We start from the raw sequence: 17,755 nt of genomic DNA, 5'->3' as shown, positions 1-17,755 counted from the left end.
CCCAAACAAAAGTTTAAAAATGTCCAAAATGTACAAATGTGCAAGTCTACAAAAACAAAGCAAAGCTACTGCTGGTCGCCCTCCAGCTCCGCAACTCTTGCCGCAAGAACGGCAATCTCGGCGTCCCGAACCTCGAGCTCCCTCAACAAGCGAGCTGTCTCCTCCCGAGACTGGGTCAACTCTCGCTCCAGCTCGCGGTCCCCTTGTAAACAAAAACAAAATTGGCTCATGTCAATCGTGTCAAATCAGTCCAAGCAATTACAAAGGAATTAAAAATAAAAAATGAAGTAAGAATAAGGTTCATACCTGACGACCTCGACCGCCGACAAGTGCCTCGACGACAGTAGCTCGCAGCCGGTTGGCCACCCTCCATAGCGCCACGAACCGAGACGGCGCAACCTGCATTTTCAAAAGGAAGTTCTCAATAAATTTAATAAAGTTCAATCAAACGTGTTCTTACACAAAAATTATACAAGTCAGAGGCTCACCCTCCGAACCGATGTCGATCGTCGTCTGTGCCATCCGTCACAGCCACGTCAAAGTCACGCAGCTCGGAGATTGTCGTCCTCCCGGTCGCGTCAGTGTACTCAAGGGTCTCGGGGTACTCTGGGGGCTCGATGCCCGCCACCTCAACCTCCTGTGAAGCCAAATATTTCTCATTAATCGATGATCTTTCATCATAAGTTCTCAAAAAAAAAACAAGTAAAGAAGAAGAGTAAAGATGCTCACCACTACCGGCCAGTATGCCAACCTCCCGTAGAGGAACGCCGAGTAGTCCTCGCCAGGAAGAAGAAGGGCGTCACCGCCGACGCCAGCCAAGTCAATCTCCCTCTCTGCCTCAGAAGGCTCCCTGAACATCGTCCTAGGAGGATCGATGGGAACCGTCAACACGTCCCGAGAGCACTGACGAGCCAAGCGCTCGCCCAAGTACCACAACGGACCCATCGACGTCCTCAGAAGCAGCCGACTCGAGCTCCTGGGTCGAAGGACCTCAGCCACAAAAGGAGGCGCTCCGGCGTACTCCGCCCAAGGTCTGGGCACCCAATGTGATAAGACAAACAAGGATCATTCCTATGATCGATTAAAAACAATGAAGAAGCGAATATAAGTGAGATGCTTACGCTGTCAGTGAAGAAGAGCGTTCACGTCCCGCCAGAACGCCGAGAGAGAACGCTTGCTCCTCGTCCTACACATCACCCAATCCCTCACAATGGGATAGGCCCTCTCCAGCGGCTCCGTCCTCTTGGGCGCGAGGCCCGGGAAGTAGGAGTACACCCACGCCTGTGAAACAAGATAGTCAATAACGATCATTCGTGATTTGATAAAGAAAGGAATTCATTTCAAGCCTCAATGAAGGTTCATACCTCCGGCGAGTAGTCCGGTCCGACAAAGCACCGGGAGAAGTCCCCTTCTCCATCAACTCCGGACGAACCATGGCCCTCATGAAGCGAATGAGGACCGCAAAGCCAAGCGGACCCCGGTCCCCAACGCCCTAGGGAGCTCGGTCGAAAGGAAGGGAAGAAGCTTCGTCGACAGCCTCTCTCCCTTGTCTCCGAGGTAAATCGAAGACAGAAACCACCAGAGCCACAAACGAGCCCTCTGCTCAGCTGTACAGGGAGGAGGAGCCGTCTCCCTCCCATCAATCGTCACCAGCGCCTTGATCTTTCCCACAAAGTAGTCTCGAACGTAGGAGCTGGGCACCAAGCCCGGCACTGTGACGGCCCTCGGCGACAAGTTCCAGCCGATCAGTCTCCTCGCCTCGGCCGAGTCCGCCCTCATGGCAATCTCTGGCCACTCCACCTCCTCGGTCCCACACGGCAGACCAGAAATCATGCCGTAGTCCTCCAGAGTGACTCCCACCTCACCAAAAGGCATGTGAAACGTGGAAGTCGTATCCCAGAATCGGTCCAAGAAAGCGCGGACCAGGCTAAGGTTAGCCCGCAACTTCCCTTGCCTACATTATTCCATTGGCCAGAGGCTGTTCACCTTGGAGACCTGATACGGTTATGAGTACGACCGGGCAAGGTCGGTATTCGGTCCTCCGGATTTTCAAGGGCCGCCGGGAGCGCATCGGACACCACGCGAAGTGCGGTGCTCTTCCACCCGCTGGGCCCTACCTCAGAATCGGTCCAAGAAACGTGGAAGTCGTATCCCAGAATCGGTCCAAGAAAGCGCGGACCAGGCTAAGGTTAGCCCGCAACTCCCTCTTCGCGATATCCCTCCAGGCCTGCACCAAAGAACCGAACGCTCCGCGCTCGATCATGGCGCGCTCCTCCGCCAACAGTCGCTCGTAGCACTCCATCGCTGTCGTGTAGCCTGAGAACGACCTGATGTTTCCGACCTCCTATTGTGATTTGAAACAAAAGCTATCTTTAGTTTTGAATGAAAATTGGAAAAGATATGAGCAAATGAAACGAAAGAAGATGAGTGATGAGTAGTGAATTCCTATTTACCAGACTCTTCACCGTCCTGTAGGACGGACCCCTCGGCGACCACGGCGGTGCCTACTCTCCCAAGTCTCAGCCCACGCAGGAGCTCCTCTCAGCTGACGACCTCCTCGTCCAACGTTGGCCCGTCTCGGGGCCTCCTCCTCCTCCTCAGCAGCCTCCTCCTCGTGGACCTAGTCTCCAGCAGCCATCACCGCGGCGGTGAAGGCCTGCTCTAGAGCCTCCTCGACAGCAGCAGTGTCTATCTCCATGGGAGCTCTCCCAGAAGTAGAAGCCACATCACCTGTGATATTAAAGCAAATTTAGGCCGCGTCGCATGACGACAAGCCTTGGTTAAGGGATTTTCGAGCCTTTGGAAGCCCTGAAACCGCTCTTTTCTCGCCGTCTTTGGCCATACTCTCACCAACCCGATCACTCATATGGTAATATGGGTCAAGTCAAGCCTAATTTGAAGCCTAGTTCCGGGTTCGAGTCGAAATTTCGGCAGCATTTCGTTATAATGGCGATTATGCCTTAGAAAGTGTCCCGAAAAAGTCATCACAAACCAAAATTCCGAGATGATAGAAAGTTTACCCATCATCCAAGGGTCCCAAATATCAAGTTTCATCGCAAATGGGCAATCCTAAGACTATTTTCGAAGCAATTTACGGTTCAGCTGTGAAACCGTCTCAAATTTCACTCAAAGGCTCAAAAACTCAACGAAAAGTCAAGATAAATACATGGTTATGTTCCTTATAGTACCAATTACCCGTTTCTAATGTCAATTTGACAAGGCAATTGCATTTGGGGGAAAAGCCCCAAATTTTCGATCAAATTGGGTTGAAAACCCTAATTTTCCGATCCAAAATTAAGCCAATACGGAAGATTAATGCAAGAATGAGACACATACCTCGATTAGTCATGATTAATGCAAGCTTTTGGATCAAACCTTGGCGGAAATGGTGAAGGATTGAGAGAGAAATGCGTAATTTATGTTTCGAACAAATGATTGCAACTCCTCTGATTATCGCGTTTTTACGCAGAATAGACACTTTGGGGAATAGACGCAGCAGGCGCTGCGCCTTTTCCAAGAGACGCAGCTCTTGCTGCGCCTCTTCCTGGTGTTCCCTCCATACGAGTTTTCAAAAATTCGTTACGAGTTCGTTATTTGTGGGCCCATCCTTGGTGCGCCTCTTCCTTGATGCTATTTTATCCTTTTGGTCCGTTTGACGATTTTCTTTCGTTCCGGCCCTCATTTTCCAAGCCAGTTGCGGGCTAACCTTAGCCTGGTCCGCGCTTTCTTGGACCGATTCTGGGATACGACTTCCACGTTTCACATGCCTTTTGGTGAGGTGGGAGTCACTCTGGAGGACTACGACATGATTTCTGGTCTGCCGTGTGGGACCGAGGAGGTGGAGTGGCCAGAGACTGCCATGAGGGCGGACTCGGCCGAGGCGAGGAGACTGATCGGCTGGAACTTGTCGCCGAAGGCCGTCACAGTGTCGGGCTTGGTGCCCAGCTCCTATGTTCGAGACTACTTTGTGGGAAAGATCCCGGCGCTGGTGACAATTGATGGGAGGGAGACGGCTCCTTCTCCCTGTACAGCTGAGCAGAGGGCTCGTTTGTGGCTCTGGTGGTTTCTATCTTCGATTTACCTCGGAGACAAGGGAGAGAGGCTGTCGACGAAGCTTCTTCCCTTCCTTTCTGACCTGAGCTCCCTAGGGCATTGGGACTGGGTCACTGCTGGCTTTGCGGTCCTCATTCGCTTCATGAGGACCATGGTTCGTCCGGAGTTGATGGAGAAGGAGACTTCTCCTAGTGCTGTTGGACCTGGACTACTGCTGGAGGTATGAACCTTCATTGAGGGTTGAAATGAATTCCTTTCTTTATCAAATCACGAATGATCGTTATTGACTATCTTGTTTCACAGGCGTGGGTGTACTCCTACTTCCTGGGCCTCGCGCCCAAGAGAACGGAGCCGCTGGAGAGGGCCTATCCCGTTGTGAGGGATTGAGTGATGTGTAGGACGAGGAGCAAGTGTTCCTCTCACGGCGTTTACAGGCGGGACGTGAACGCTCTTCAGCTGGACAGCATAAGCATCTCACTTATATTCGCTTCTTCATTGTTTTTAATCGATCATAGGAATAATCCTTGTTTGTCTTATCACAGTGGGTGCCCAGACCTTGGGCGGAGTACGCCGGAGCGCCTCCTTTTGTGGATGAGGTCCTTCGACCTAGGAGCTCGAGCCGGCTGCTGCTGAGGACGTCGATGGGTCCTGTGTGGTACTTGGGCGAGCGCTTGGCTCGTCAGTGCTCTCGGGACGTGTTGACGGTTCCCATTGATCCTCCTAGGACGATGTTCAGGGAGCCTTCTGAGGCAGAGAGGGAGGCTGACTTGGCTGGCGTCGGCGGTGACGCCCTCCTTCTTCCTGGCGAGGACTACTCGGCGTTCCTCTACGGGAGGTTGGCGTACTGGCCGGTAGTGGTGAGCATCTTTACTCTTCTTCTTTACTTGATTTTTTTTGAGAACTTATGATGAAAGATCATCGATTAATGAGAAATATTTGGCTTCACAGGAGGTTGAGGCGGCGGGCATCGAGCCCCCAGAGTACCCCGAGACCCTTGAGTACACTGACGCGACCGGGAGGACGACGATCTCCGAGCTGCGTGACTTTGACGTGGCTGTGACGAATGCTGGCCTGGACGACTGGCAGCATCTGATTCGGAGGGTGAGCCTCTGACTTGTATAATTTTTGTGTAAGAACACGTTTGATTGAACTTAATTAAATTTATTGAGAACTTCCTTTTGAAAATGCAGGTTGCGCCGTCTCGGTTCGTGGCGCTATGGAGGGTGGCCAACCGGCTGCGAGCTACTGCCGTCGAGGCACTTGTCGGCGGTCGAGGTCGTCAGGTATGAACCTTATGCTTACTTCATTTTTGATTTTTAATTCCTTTGTAATTGCTTGGACTGATTTGACACGATTGACATGAGCCAATTTTGTTGTTGTTTACAGGGGGACCGCGAGCTGGAGCGAGAGTTGACCCAGTCTCGGGAGGAGACAGCTCGCTTGTTGAGGGAGCTCGAGGTTCGGGACGCCGAGATTGCCGCTCTTGCGGCAAGAGTTGCGGAGCTGGAGGGCGACCAGCAGTAGCTTTGCTTTGTTTTTGTAGACTTGCACATTTGTACATTTTGGACCTTGATTTTGGACATTTTTGGACTTTTGTTTGGGACGAGAGCCCCCAGTTTGCTGTACATTTCTCTTTTTGATTGTATATAAGATGGCCTGAGAGCCTTTGCTGCTGGGTTGTGTTGCTTGTATCTGCAGGTTAGCTTTGAACAGGTTTGGTAGATGACGGTTTACGCCGTCATGCTGCCGAAATTTACATAGAAATCACGCAAAACATTCATTTGTATATACATATGGCCTTAATTAGCGCGAAATGAAAGACTCGAAAGAAATGCAAAAATGCAAAAATTTTGCTGGAAATGACCGGACGGTAGGGAGGGTTACCCCTAAAAAAAAAAGAAAAATAGAAATCTATAAGTTAGAAATGTAGAAATGGAATTAAGAAATTAAAATTAATATATAAATATTGAAATTCGGTAAATTGAAAATTATTTTCTAAAATAAATGAATTAAATGAGAAATGTAAATGAATTAAAACAAAAATTATTTCCTAAAATGAAAATGAAAATTATTTCCTAAAATGAAAATGTGCACGTGTGGTAAAATGGCGAAAATGTCGATGTCGCTTCGAAATTCGTGTCCGCGGAATTAGGAAACCTGAAACATGGTAATTTTCGCGTATTTACCAAAATAATAACCCGTAGGAATAGGAAATTATTCGTCATGGAATTAGGAAAGATCCAACGCGGAAAATCACAGGAGTGAAGCTGAGGAAGAAACGCAGCATGAGCTGCGTCCCTTTGAAGAGGCGTAGCGGGTGCTGCGCCTTTTCCCAAGGTGTTCTGCTCTGGCAGATTTTTGGAAACAGAAATTAGTATAAATAGAAACGCGGATGGAGCTTTTATTCACATAATTCTTCCGTCTCGTCTTCGTCTTATTACATAAAATTCTCAAAAGAAACTTTTCATCATGAATACTTTGGAGATTCGCTTGAAGGAATGGACCAACGAATTTTCGAACATGGAAAAATATGATATGGGTGCCTATAACCTTGGATCATTGTTGAGTTTGAGGCTAATCAAGGTTCTTAAACCGTTCTTGGATGCTTGTCTTGATTATTGGGACCCGAATTATCACGTTTTTAAGTTCCCTGGAGGCGACATTTGCCCATTTCCTGAAGAAATTGCTGCGGTTGGTGGGAGGGATCCCAAACATTTGCCTGCCATTCCTTCTACTTCGCAAAGGTACAAGAGCAAATTTAGAGATTTTCTTGGGTTGACTAGACTTGAGGTAGACCGACTAGTTACCTCGAAAGGAGTGAGAATGCTGGACTTCATAGACCGATTCATAAATAGGGCCGACCCAACCGTTTCTCATGTTGCTAGGCGGAGGGCATTTGGGTTTTGCCTTTTGCATGCGTATGTCCTCCAAGGGCATGTTGATGAAGACTTGAGAGGTGATCCCCGTCTTCTGGTCCTTGTTGAGCAAATGGAGTCACAGCAGAGCCCACTTGTTTATGCTTAGGAGAGATCTTGTTGGGCTTGGATAATAGGAAATCCAACCGCGACCTACCGTATTTGGGGAGTCCCGTCATCTTGCAGGTAAAACAACACTTTCTTTTTGTTCTTTTTTTTCGTTTTTTTTTTCGTTTTTTTTTTTTGTTTTTTGTTTTTCGTTTTTGTTTTTTCGTGTTATGTCTAATACCTGCTTTTGTTAGGTTTGGCTTATGGAACGGCTTCGATTGATCGAGCCCCCAGTCCATGTTCCTTCTTACCATGCCCGCTCGATTGCGATGAGGACGAGGTTGTACATGGTGGACTTCACTCGGGTCTGTGATTACTGGAAGAATAAACTGAAGAGTGAGGATGGTCCTTTGATTAGGTTGGTCGTACCGTGGTGGCACCTCAAATCCGTCACTGGAGTGTCTTCTTTGGATCCTACTAGGTCCGTGCGCATTCCTGGCCTAGAATTCATGGTGTGTATCTTTCCTAAAGATTGATGAGACAAATCGAATGAAGTAGATGATCCTGAAGTCGGATACCGTCGCACGATCACGTGGCACTTACCACTGATAGCCGGAGGAAATGGGCCATTAAATGGGCCCAAAGAAACATGTGGTTCTTGAATTTCTCCGCTAATGCCTTATGGGTGTCGGATTCTTATCTGCGATGGAGGAGGGCTACAACTCCTGAAGAACGTGAGAGATTGAGGAAGCGCGAGCCTGTGGACTACAAGGTGCGCGAGGTAGAGAAAGAGAAAGAGAAGCATCTGACAGAAGGAGAAGAAGAAGCCGGGCTTCGAGTTATTCATCCTTCGAAGAAACCGAAGATCTCTCCTGTCGCGGAAATGGTGGTTGGCAAGAATGGGAAGTCGAGGCCTCGAGAAAGACCATTGGTGATTAGGTCCGAAGTGGCGCAAGAGCGTCCGGCTCGAGGTCGTGACAAGAAGTGTGACAAGAATGACAAGGGCAAGGGGAAGATGGAAGAATAGCCCAAGTCCTTTTATTATTATTTATTATTATTATTATTGTTGTAATAAAAAAGGTGGGGTTTTTATAATCCTAGCCTCTTCTATTTATGTAGCGTACTATTATTATTAGAAAATGAATGAAATAAAAAAGGTTAAATGGTTATGAAACCGTTGTGATTTTCTATTTATTATTCTTGTCGAATTCCAAATGCAATGCAAATGTCCTTCTATTTACATTTTTGAAAATGACGGGTTGTATCCTGTGAAGGATTGCCTACGTATTCACTTAGAAAATGAAATCAAACCCTTGCGCGTAGTTCGAGTAAATGTAAAAGAATAATAATTGTTCTAAGCAAGAGCTTGTAACGAACTTAGAAAATTAGCATGAGCTTTCGCTTACTCTGAAGGTGCAAATTTAGTTTATTTGATGACATGAGAATGTCAAACTTGTCAAAATGCAAGAGCACAGTGACATTTAGCTTATTTCAGCTTGGCCAGGGGCCGGTTTATTTAGTGCCACAAGAGCGACACGTGGGGTTACGCGAGGCGCGTTTTTGTTCCTATTCTAGGCATAGTACCGTTTCAATTGGTCAAGGTTTGTCGGGTTGGAGAACTCATTCCCATCTAGGTCTGTGATTCTAACTGCACCCCCGGAAGTATGGATTTGACTAGAAAAGGTCCGGCCCAATTAGGTTTGAATTTTCCCCGTGGATCGACAGGTAAAAGAGCTCTAACCGATTTGAGCACTAAGTCTCCTTCCTTGATGTTTCTGGGCTTAACCCTTTTGTTGAAAGCTCGTTTGATACGGGCTTGGTATGTTCGGACATTATGCAAGGCGCGTAGCCTTCGTTCATCCAGGAGGATGAGTTCTTCATATCTATCCCTTTTCCAATCAGCTTCTGGGATTTGACTCTCGAGTAAGATACGCAAGGATGGTATCTCTAGCTCAACTGGTTGTACAACCTCCATGCCGTAGGTCAAATAGAAAGGAGTAGCCCCAGTGGGCGTCCTAACAGATGTACGATATCCCCACAGAGCAAAGGGTATCTTGCTTGGCCAATCTCGATAGTTGTCAATCATTTTCTTGAGAATTGTGACAACGTTCTTATTTGCTACCTCTACCACACCATTAGTCTGTGGTCTATAGGGCGAAGAGTGGTGATGCCTAATTTTGTACTTGGCTAGCAATTGCTCAGTCTCAGCTTGGAAATGGGATCCATTATCACTAATGATCTCATGCGGGTAACCGTATCGACAGATGATGTTGTATTGTATGAACTTTGCCACATTTTTGGCCGTGAGACTGGTGTAGGAAGCCGCTTCCACCCACTTGGTAAAATAGTCAATTGCCACTAAGATGAAATAGTGACCTCCTGTTCTGGCTGGGGTTATCTTCCCGATTATGTCAATTCCCAAGGCAGAATATGGCCAAGGAGACGTCATCGTATAGAGCAATGAAGGAGGGACATGTTGTACATTCCCGAAGATTTGGCAATTGTGGCAATGTCTTACATATTTGATGCAATCGAATTCCATTGTGGTCCAATAATATCCCAAACGTGTGATTTTCTTTGCCATCATGGGCCCACTAATGTGAGGACCGCATTCTCTGTCGTGGACTTCTTCCATCACCTTTCGCGCATGTGAATGATCAAGGCAACGTAAGATTACACCAAGAGGTGTTCTTTTGTATAACTCTCCTTGCATGAGAACGTATTGGGAAGCGAGTAGGCGTATAGCACGTTGTCCCCTCTTGTCCACATCCGGTGGATAGGTACCATTGAGCTTGAAATTCAGGATTGCTTGGAACCAGGGTTCCTGCGCGATCTCCTCTTCATCGGTGATTTGATGCACATAAGCCGGCTCTGACCGTCGTGAGATGCATAAAGGCATTTCCATCATGTTGTCTGGCATATTAATCAAAGATGCGAGTTTTGCAAGAGCATCTGCAAATTGATTTTCCTCTCGAGGTAGGTGTAGATAGGTTACGTGATCAAAGAATTGAGCAACTTGGTCTATTCTAGCCTGATAAGGTGCGAGGCTTTCGCTTTGGATTTTCCAAGATCCTGTAATTTAGTTGATGATTAGGGATGAATCCCCATGCACGCGAAGATTTTTAATGCCTAAGCTCACTGCCGCTTGCAGACCAATGAGACAAGCTTCAGATTCTCATGGCGTTATTTGTCACCTCGAAGTCGAGTTTGACAGAGATTGGTGTATGCTCGCCTTCAGGAGAAATGAGCAACACTCCTATTCCAAATCCTCTTAAGTTTGACGCTCCATCAAAGTAAAGGTCCCAGGAGTCTACATTAGTTTGGAGTATGTCCTCGTCTGGAAATGGCCAAGTATTTATTGTTTGTGCATCGTCGATGGGATTCTCTGCAAAGAATTCGGCAACGGCGCTACCTTTTATTACTTTCAGGGGCACGTATTTGAGATCGAATTCTGAGAGCATCAAAGTCCATCTTGGTAGGCGTCCGTTGAGGACGGGTTTTTCGAAGAGGTATTTGACTGGATCCATTTTGGAGTATATTTTGACGGAGTAGCTAAGCATGTAATGGCGTAGCTTCTTCATCGCCCACACAAGAGCGAGGCATGTCTTTTCGAGTTGTGAATATTTACACTCGTACTCCAAGAACTTCTTACTAAGGTAGTAGATAGCTCTTTCTTCATTTCCTATAGTTTGAGCTAGCATGGCACCCATGGCGGTTTCGGTTACCGTGAGATATAAACAAAGAGGTTGATCTTGTTGAGGTGGCATGAGCACTGGCGGTTTGGCCAATATCTCCGTTATTTTGTCAAATGCCTTTTGACAATCATCATCCCACATGGTGTGGTCTGTCTTCTTGAGCTTCTTGAAGATAGGCTCACAAATCATTGTAAGTTTTGATATGAATCGACTTATATATTGCACTTTTCCCAAGAATCCTCTGACTTCTTTTTCTGTTTGTGGTTGCGGCATTTCGTTCAGAGCCTTGATCTTGGAAGGGTATATTTCTATACCTCTTTGACTAACGACGTATCCCAGGAGTTTGCCAGACGTTACCCCGAATGTGCACTTCTGAGGATTGAGCCTCATGTTGTACTTTCGTAGTCTTGCGAAAAATTTGCGAAGGTTTGCAATATGCCCCACTCTATCCTTGGACTTGACGATCATGTCGTCTACGTATACCTCAACTTCTTTGTGCATCATATCATGTAAGAGTGTAGTTGCGGTGCGTTGATATGTAGCTCCGGCGTTGATCAATCCAAACGGCATCACTGTATAGCAGTAGGTTCCCCATTGAGTGACAAAGGCGGTCTTATGCATATCTTCCATGGCCATTTTGATTTGATTATAACCCGCATACCCATTCATGAAGGATAGTAATGCGTGGTCTGCAGTATTGTCCACCAATATGTTGATGTGTGGTAGAGGGAAATCATCTTTAGGACTTGCTTTGTTTAGATCCCTAAAATCAACACAAACACGGATTCTCCCATCCTTTTTGGGTACAGGTACTATGTTGGCTACCCAAATCGTAATACTCGGAAACTTTGATGAACCCGGCCTTGAATTGCTTATCAACTTCTTCCTTAATCTTGAGAGCCCATTCCGTTCTCATTCGGCGAAGCTTCTGTTTCACAGGTTTGAAACCTGGCTTTATCGGAATCCTATGCTCGGCGATATCCCTATCGATTCCTGGCATGTCTTTGTAGGACCAAGCGAAAACATCTTTAAACTCGTTTAGAAGGTCTATGAAGTCGACCCTTTTGGTAGAGCTCAAGGTAGTCCCTATCCTAAGTTCTTGGGGTTCTAGTTCGGTTCCTACATTGATGGGTTCGGTGTCCTCTATTACTGGTCCCCCTTCCCCTTCCTGTAGTATTTCTTTGGCTACGTAGGGAGGTATTTCGATTGAGTCCGGGTCTTGGTCATCCTCGCATCATCGTAAATGAAATTGCACTCAAGATAACACAAAGAGTAAGGAGAACCTGATTTATTCATATTAAAGTTTGAGTAAAGTTGAAACAAAGAAGCCAACTGATCCATGGTCAGTGGCGGCAAAGGGACAGTGGTTGGGGCATTTCCTGAACTACTGTGACTACTCGAGGCTAAGCTAGGAGAAATGAAGGGGACGGGGATGACGACAGGAGAAGATTTCCTAGTGACTTCTCTAGACTCCGACTCTGACTCCGACTCCGACTCGAACTCATCGTCTTCTGGTTCTCCTTTGAACATCTCTCCTTCTCCAGTGGTGAGCTTGAAGAGTCTTCCTTTATTGTTGGTCCACTTGATCGATTTTCTCCATCCTTTCTGCTGATTTGCGTTTGTTTATGTGATTAACGCGGTAGGGTTGAAGTGGTCGTCTTGAAGTATCATGGTAATGATCTCATCCTGCACGGCTTTAACAAATCGATCTTCTCCGAACAAGAAGCTAACAGCTTGTTCGTCTAAGCAAGGTGCTTGACGGGTTTTGACGGTAGGAACCGTTTCTGGAGGAATGAAGTAGCAATCATGAAAGATCTTGATTCCGGCTAGCTTCCTCTCGAGATAATGCCAAGGCTCGGGAAATCCGTGAAAGAGTTCCAGGCTTCCTTCCTTAACAAAGTACCCATTTAAGGTGGGGAGATAGGGTTGCATTTGGACTCCTGTGTACTTACGGTTCTGAACTTGAGCAAGCATCTTGAGAACCTCCTCTTTAGTGGGTTTGTACCCTAGGCCAAGTGGTATTCTTTTTGAGTTGCCTTCCTTATATGGTGCGAAGGTATTTCTTCGGATAGGGTTCAAAGGCATTCCAGGGAAGTATCCCTGGGTTTTGAGTATGTGGTTGACCACCAAGTTCGAGTAGGGGTCGTAGTACAAGGGTGCCAGTTCACTTTCTATGACGCTTATGCTTTGGAAGCCCCCAAGCTCATATACTGGATCTGCGAGGACTTGATTATTTGACTTCTTTTCGATTATTGCTTTGATGGGTGACGAAGTGATCGTCACTACATTGCCATTTAGTGGAATCTTGATCTTTTGATGAAGGGTGGATGTCACTGCTTTGGAAGCATGAATCCAAGGTCTTCCTAGAAGTATGTTGAAGGAAGCTTCGATGTCCACTATTTGGAAGTTAACCTTTTGCTCAATTGGTCCTGTGGCTATGGTTATATTAATGAGTCCTGCAACCTTTCGTCGTGTACCATCATATGCGCGAACACCTTGATTGGTAGGGGTCCAATCCGACTCTTTCATGCCTAGTTTGTATGCCGTTTTGAGGGGTATGACGTTGACCGCAGAGCCATCATCTACCAAGGTCATTGGCACATTTTTCTTTAGACAAATGACAGTGATGTAGAGAGCCAAGTTGTGACTAGCGCCGAAAGGCGGTAAATCTTCGTCTGATAAAGTAATAGGATTACTTAGCTTCGGTGATTCTTGGAAGACCAATTTGACTACATCTTCGGGTGTCGAGTTATGTGCTACATTTAGCTTGGCCAAGGCTTGCAGTAAAGCTTAGCGATGTGGGAACGAGCTTGCTACTAATTGCCAGACTGAAACATCAGCCTTTGTCTTCTGTAATTGCTTGAGCAAATGATCAGTGGAGTCATCTTCGTTATCATTTGGTGTGACAACGTTGGTTGGACCATTTTGAGTAGTGCTTTGATATGGACGACCCGAACGAGTTAGGTGGTCCACATCTTGATCCTCGCCATTTTGGACTATTTCTTTGACTAGGGAGTTTTCAATGAGATACTCGTCCTCATCATCGTCGGCCCAAACTCCATTGATTGTAGCTAGTTTTCTCATTCTCATGATTTCATCTTCTAGTTGTATGATTTGGTCGACTAATTTATCTACCACAGCGACTATTTCTTGCATAGTAGCATTTTGAGAGAAGACTAGTGGCACATGCTCTTTAGGTGTTGTGTTGGGATCACGAGCAGTTGTCACCACATTTTCTAATTCCCAAACTTGCTTATCCACACTCCTTGCCCATGTGATGAAGTCGGAAATAGTAGGGGAGATGGTGGAGTAGAAACCTTCATTTTCGATTGCATAGATTTCATTTTCGATTGGAGAAATGAGGTGTGAACAATCTAAGGTAGATTCATCACTTGTGATCACTAGAACTCCAAGAGGATTCTGAGTGTTGTTGGGTTTACCTCCCGGCGGTATTGGCAATTGACCATCTTCAATCATGTCTTGAAGCACATTTTTCAACTTGTAGCACTTTTTTGTGTCATGTCCCTTGCCCCTATGGTATTCACAGTACGAGTTCTCATCCCAGAACTTGGATTTCCTTTCGGGTTAGGGAGTAGGTCCAATAGGTAGGAGTTTGCCTTGCTTCATTAGCCTTTTTAGAGCGTTGGCGTAAGTGTCCCCAAGATTTGTGAATTTCCTTGGTGGGGTAGTTTTCTTGGATGGCTCGAGAAGGTTAACTTCATCTGTCTTGCTAGTAGAGCCGTATGAACGGCTTATTGAGCCTTGATATCCTCGACCTACTGTTTTGGACAAGAGTCCTTTACGGATGTCATCTTCGATCCTTGTCCCTAGTACGGTTAAGTCCTTGAAGCTTTTGATGTTTTGGTATCTCAAATGGTTGGCATAAATGGGTTTGAGATTATCCACGAACTTCTCCACAAGGGTAGCCTCATCCGGACGTTCAACTAGTTGGGTACTAGTCTTCCTCCACCTACTTAAGAAGTCGGTGAATCCTTCTTTGTCATTTTGGGTAAGAACCTCTAGAGTGCGCATGTTAACTTGGATCTCGGCATTATCCACATATTGTTTAGAAAACTCGATTGCAGCATCTTCCCAAGTAGCGACCTTCTTATGATCTAGAGAGTAGAACCATTGCTTTGGGATAGTGTCAAGAGATGAAGGAAAGATCCTTAAGAACATCTCGGGTTTGATGCCTTTGATAGACATGTAATCCTTGAAAGCACGGATGTGGTTCAAAGGGTTCTCATGACCCTTGAATTTAGGGATATCCGTCATATTGAAGTTGGTTGGTAATTTGGCATCGACGGCCTCGTACTTGCGGTTATTCTCTCTATAAATGTCATCCCCCTTAAGGTACATCAATTGCTCCTCTAAGTATTGGAGTCTTTTCTCAGCAACAGTCATCCCCAAGAGAGGATTTTCATCCCTGGATTCATTCTCGGAGTCACCTATTGTTTCACTTTCATGGGGAGGCAACCTTCCCTCTACGACATAGATCCGACCCTCGATGATCTCAAGGCGATCATGGACTTGGTCTTGGGTATCTTGGATACGGGATAGCGCGGCTAGGATTCGATCATTACCATCTTGAAGTTGGTTGAGGTTTGTTTCGCTGGACCCATGCATCTTGAAAACTGGATAAGAGATCGATGACGAATCAAAACACGATCGACCATTCTAACACACTTGCTAAAAGAAGAAATGTTTTGACTCGTGAAGTGGGTGTGTGCCACCTGTGTTGAGTGAGTTTTGAAGAAAGGCAAAGATTTTGAAAATGTGTATCCTAGTCAACTATAGTGTAGTTGTAGGAGTGGACTCGAAGTGAGGTTTTGAAATGGGCTTGTGGCCCGAATTTTGACTTGACAAACGGACAGAGTTTCGACTGGATTTTGCGCTAATCAAATGGCCTATTTCGAAATTTTGATTAAGAAAAGGGGTTTTGATTTTTGAAAAAATCGTCATGGTTTTGTTTAGAAAATGGTGATCATGTAATGTACAAACATTTATACAAGCATTATAACGGGACGCTGAGTGCATTTAAGAGGGTTTTGGTTTAAAGGGTGGGTTGCCATACCGAACCATCAAACCCGAAGTCTGTGGAGAGGCTCGTACCAAACAAGAGTAAGGCCGATTCCTAGTCCATTTCCTCAAGTAGTGAAGGCCCTTGACACAAACAAGAGTAAGCATCATGGTATGGATGACGTCAATCGCTATCCATCCTTAGGCCCAAATAAGAATTAGGACCGTTTAGACGGGACGATTGGTCGAATAGGTTGGGTTGGGCCTAGGAAGGCCGAATAAAACGGTCTAGGAAGACCGAGTTATGAGAACCGACAATTGTCTTGTACAAACTATTCCCTAACCTTGTTCAAGTTTCACCCTTAGCTACACGTAAGTGTATTATCCCCAGCGGAGTCGCCAAACTGTGGACAGCGGGGGGCCCACGGGGGCGCTTGGGAGAGAGGAGAAACAAGCGTTTGCATTTTTGTTGGAGTCGCCACCAATTTTTATGGGAAATTGGAACCGTTCGAATACCTCGTGTCATGTCAAGACACAAAGTAGAGACATGAACACTAAGAAATCGTTACCCTTAGCATTCTATGTCTAGAATGACTCTCGTGGATGCCAATGAACACGGGTGTTCACGGAGATCTGGAGTAAGGGGTGAGGGTATGTATTAGGAAGCTCTTTTGATCGAACACCTAATCCCGCCCGCCTCGATAGCGGCCTCTACTAATGATTAGGGAAGTTATTCGTACTCGATATATCGTCGATTGTATGCATGCAATGCAACATCCATGTTTTAATCCTAGTATGTGAAGATTAATACTAAGTCGGTGAACAATCAATTTAGCATACAATTAGGGTCGAAGTAGGATTTAATGCTCAATTACATGTGAGAACATTCAAATGATATAAGAAATAATGATAAATACAATAAAAGAAAATTACAATAAAAGAATTACAATAATTACATTGGATTAGGCGATTTATGTCGAAAATACCTTTAAAACGGATGTTTTGAGAAAAAAGAATAAAAGAATAAAATTACGAACAGATCAGAAGGTGATAATACGATTAATAGTTAATTATAAGTAAACTAATTAAACTAAGTCAAGGCAACCACGGAGTTCGTGCACGAAATTCAACCGAATAAAGCGCGTAGTAGCGCGTCCTTTGAATAGGCGCAGACAGACGCCGCGTCTGTTCCTGACCTGAATTCTGGCTGTGAAGCCGGAATTGCGTGTTGTTAATACTCATTGGTAAATTTAATGATTGATTAATTTATTTACTCGGATGGAAGTGATTAGTAGGTTAATTACATACGATTAATAGTCATAAAACAGTAAAACATGGATGAGACGGAATTAAGACGGATTAATTGCAAGATTAATGATTGATTAGTGACATGGGTGAAAAACATAGGTTAAATATGACAAATTAATAACGAATTAATGATGAACATGCGATGAATGTGACAAAAAAACAGATTAAAATATATCAAAGACGAATTCCAGAAACTCAATATGAACAAATCGAACTTCTACAACCCAGATTGAGTTTAATGACGAAAACCCGCAAATATTGGATTATAAGGGATTTAAGTCGAATTTAATGACGAATTAAACGTGTTAATGATGATGCATAAATATACATGTGACATATTAGACTATTATGACGAAGAATTAAAGAAAACAAACGAAACAAATAAACTTTGACGAATTACAGAGGACGAAGGAAGAAGAAAGGAAGCGAGAATCGGCGGCCTCACGAAGAGGCGCAGCAGGCATCGCGCTCCTTCAAGAGGCGCAGCGATTCTTTGCGTCCTTTCTCGACGGTTAGTCTTCTAGAAATCCGTAAAAAAGAGGTTTTAAAGCACGGTTTAGAAATCGGTTTTAAGAGGTATTTTCGACATAAACCTTACAATTGTGATACAATAATCAAAATACAATAAATAAAAGAGAGATTTACAAGAGACGCAGTGCTTGTTGCGCCTCTTCCCAGGTCCTATTCTGCGTAATTTTCGTATCTTTTTCATATCTT

At 45.4% G+C, this 17,755-nt stretch overlaps 1 long non-coding RNA gene across 1 annotated transcript in view; it reads left to right on the top strand.

The window, feature by feature from the left end:
• The first annotated feature begins 5,020 nt into the window (after positions 1-5,020).
• The window catches only part of LOC141656061 (uncharacterized), a 241,084-nt gene continuing 228,349 nt past the window's right edge, over positions 5,021-17,755 (top strand). Inside the window, exon 1 of the long non-coding RNA XR_012548314.1 lies at positions 5,021-5,154. This is a non-coding gene — a long non-coding RNA (uncharacterized LOC141656061). The remainder of the gene's footprint in view (positions 5,155-17,755) is intronic.

The sequence above is a fragment of the Silene latifolia genome, chromosome 5 (genome assembly GCF_048544455.1).
Source record: "Silene latifolia isolate original U9 population chromosome 5, ASM4854445v1, whole genome shotgun sequence".
Classification (NCBI taxonomy): Eukaryota; Viridiplantae; Streptophyta; class Magnoliopsida; order Caryophyllales; family Caryophyllaceae; genus Silene; species Silene latifolia.
Note: the sequence above shows the minus strand (reverse complement) of the source record. Positions and strands in the feature narration are given on the sequence as shown.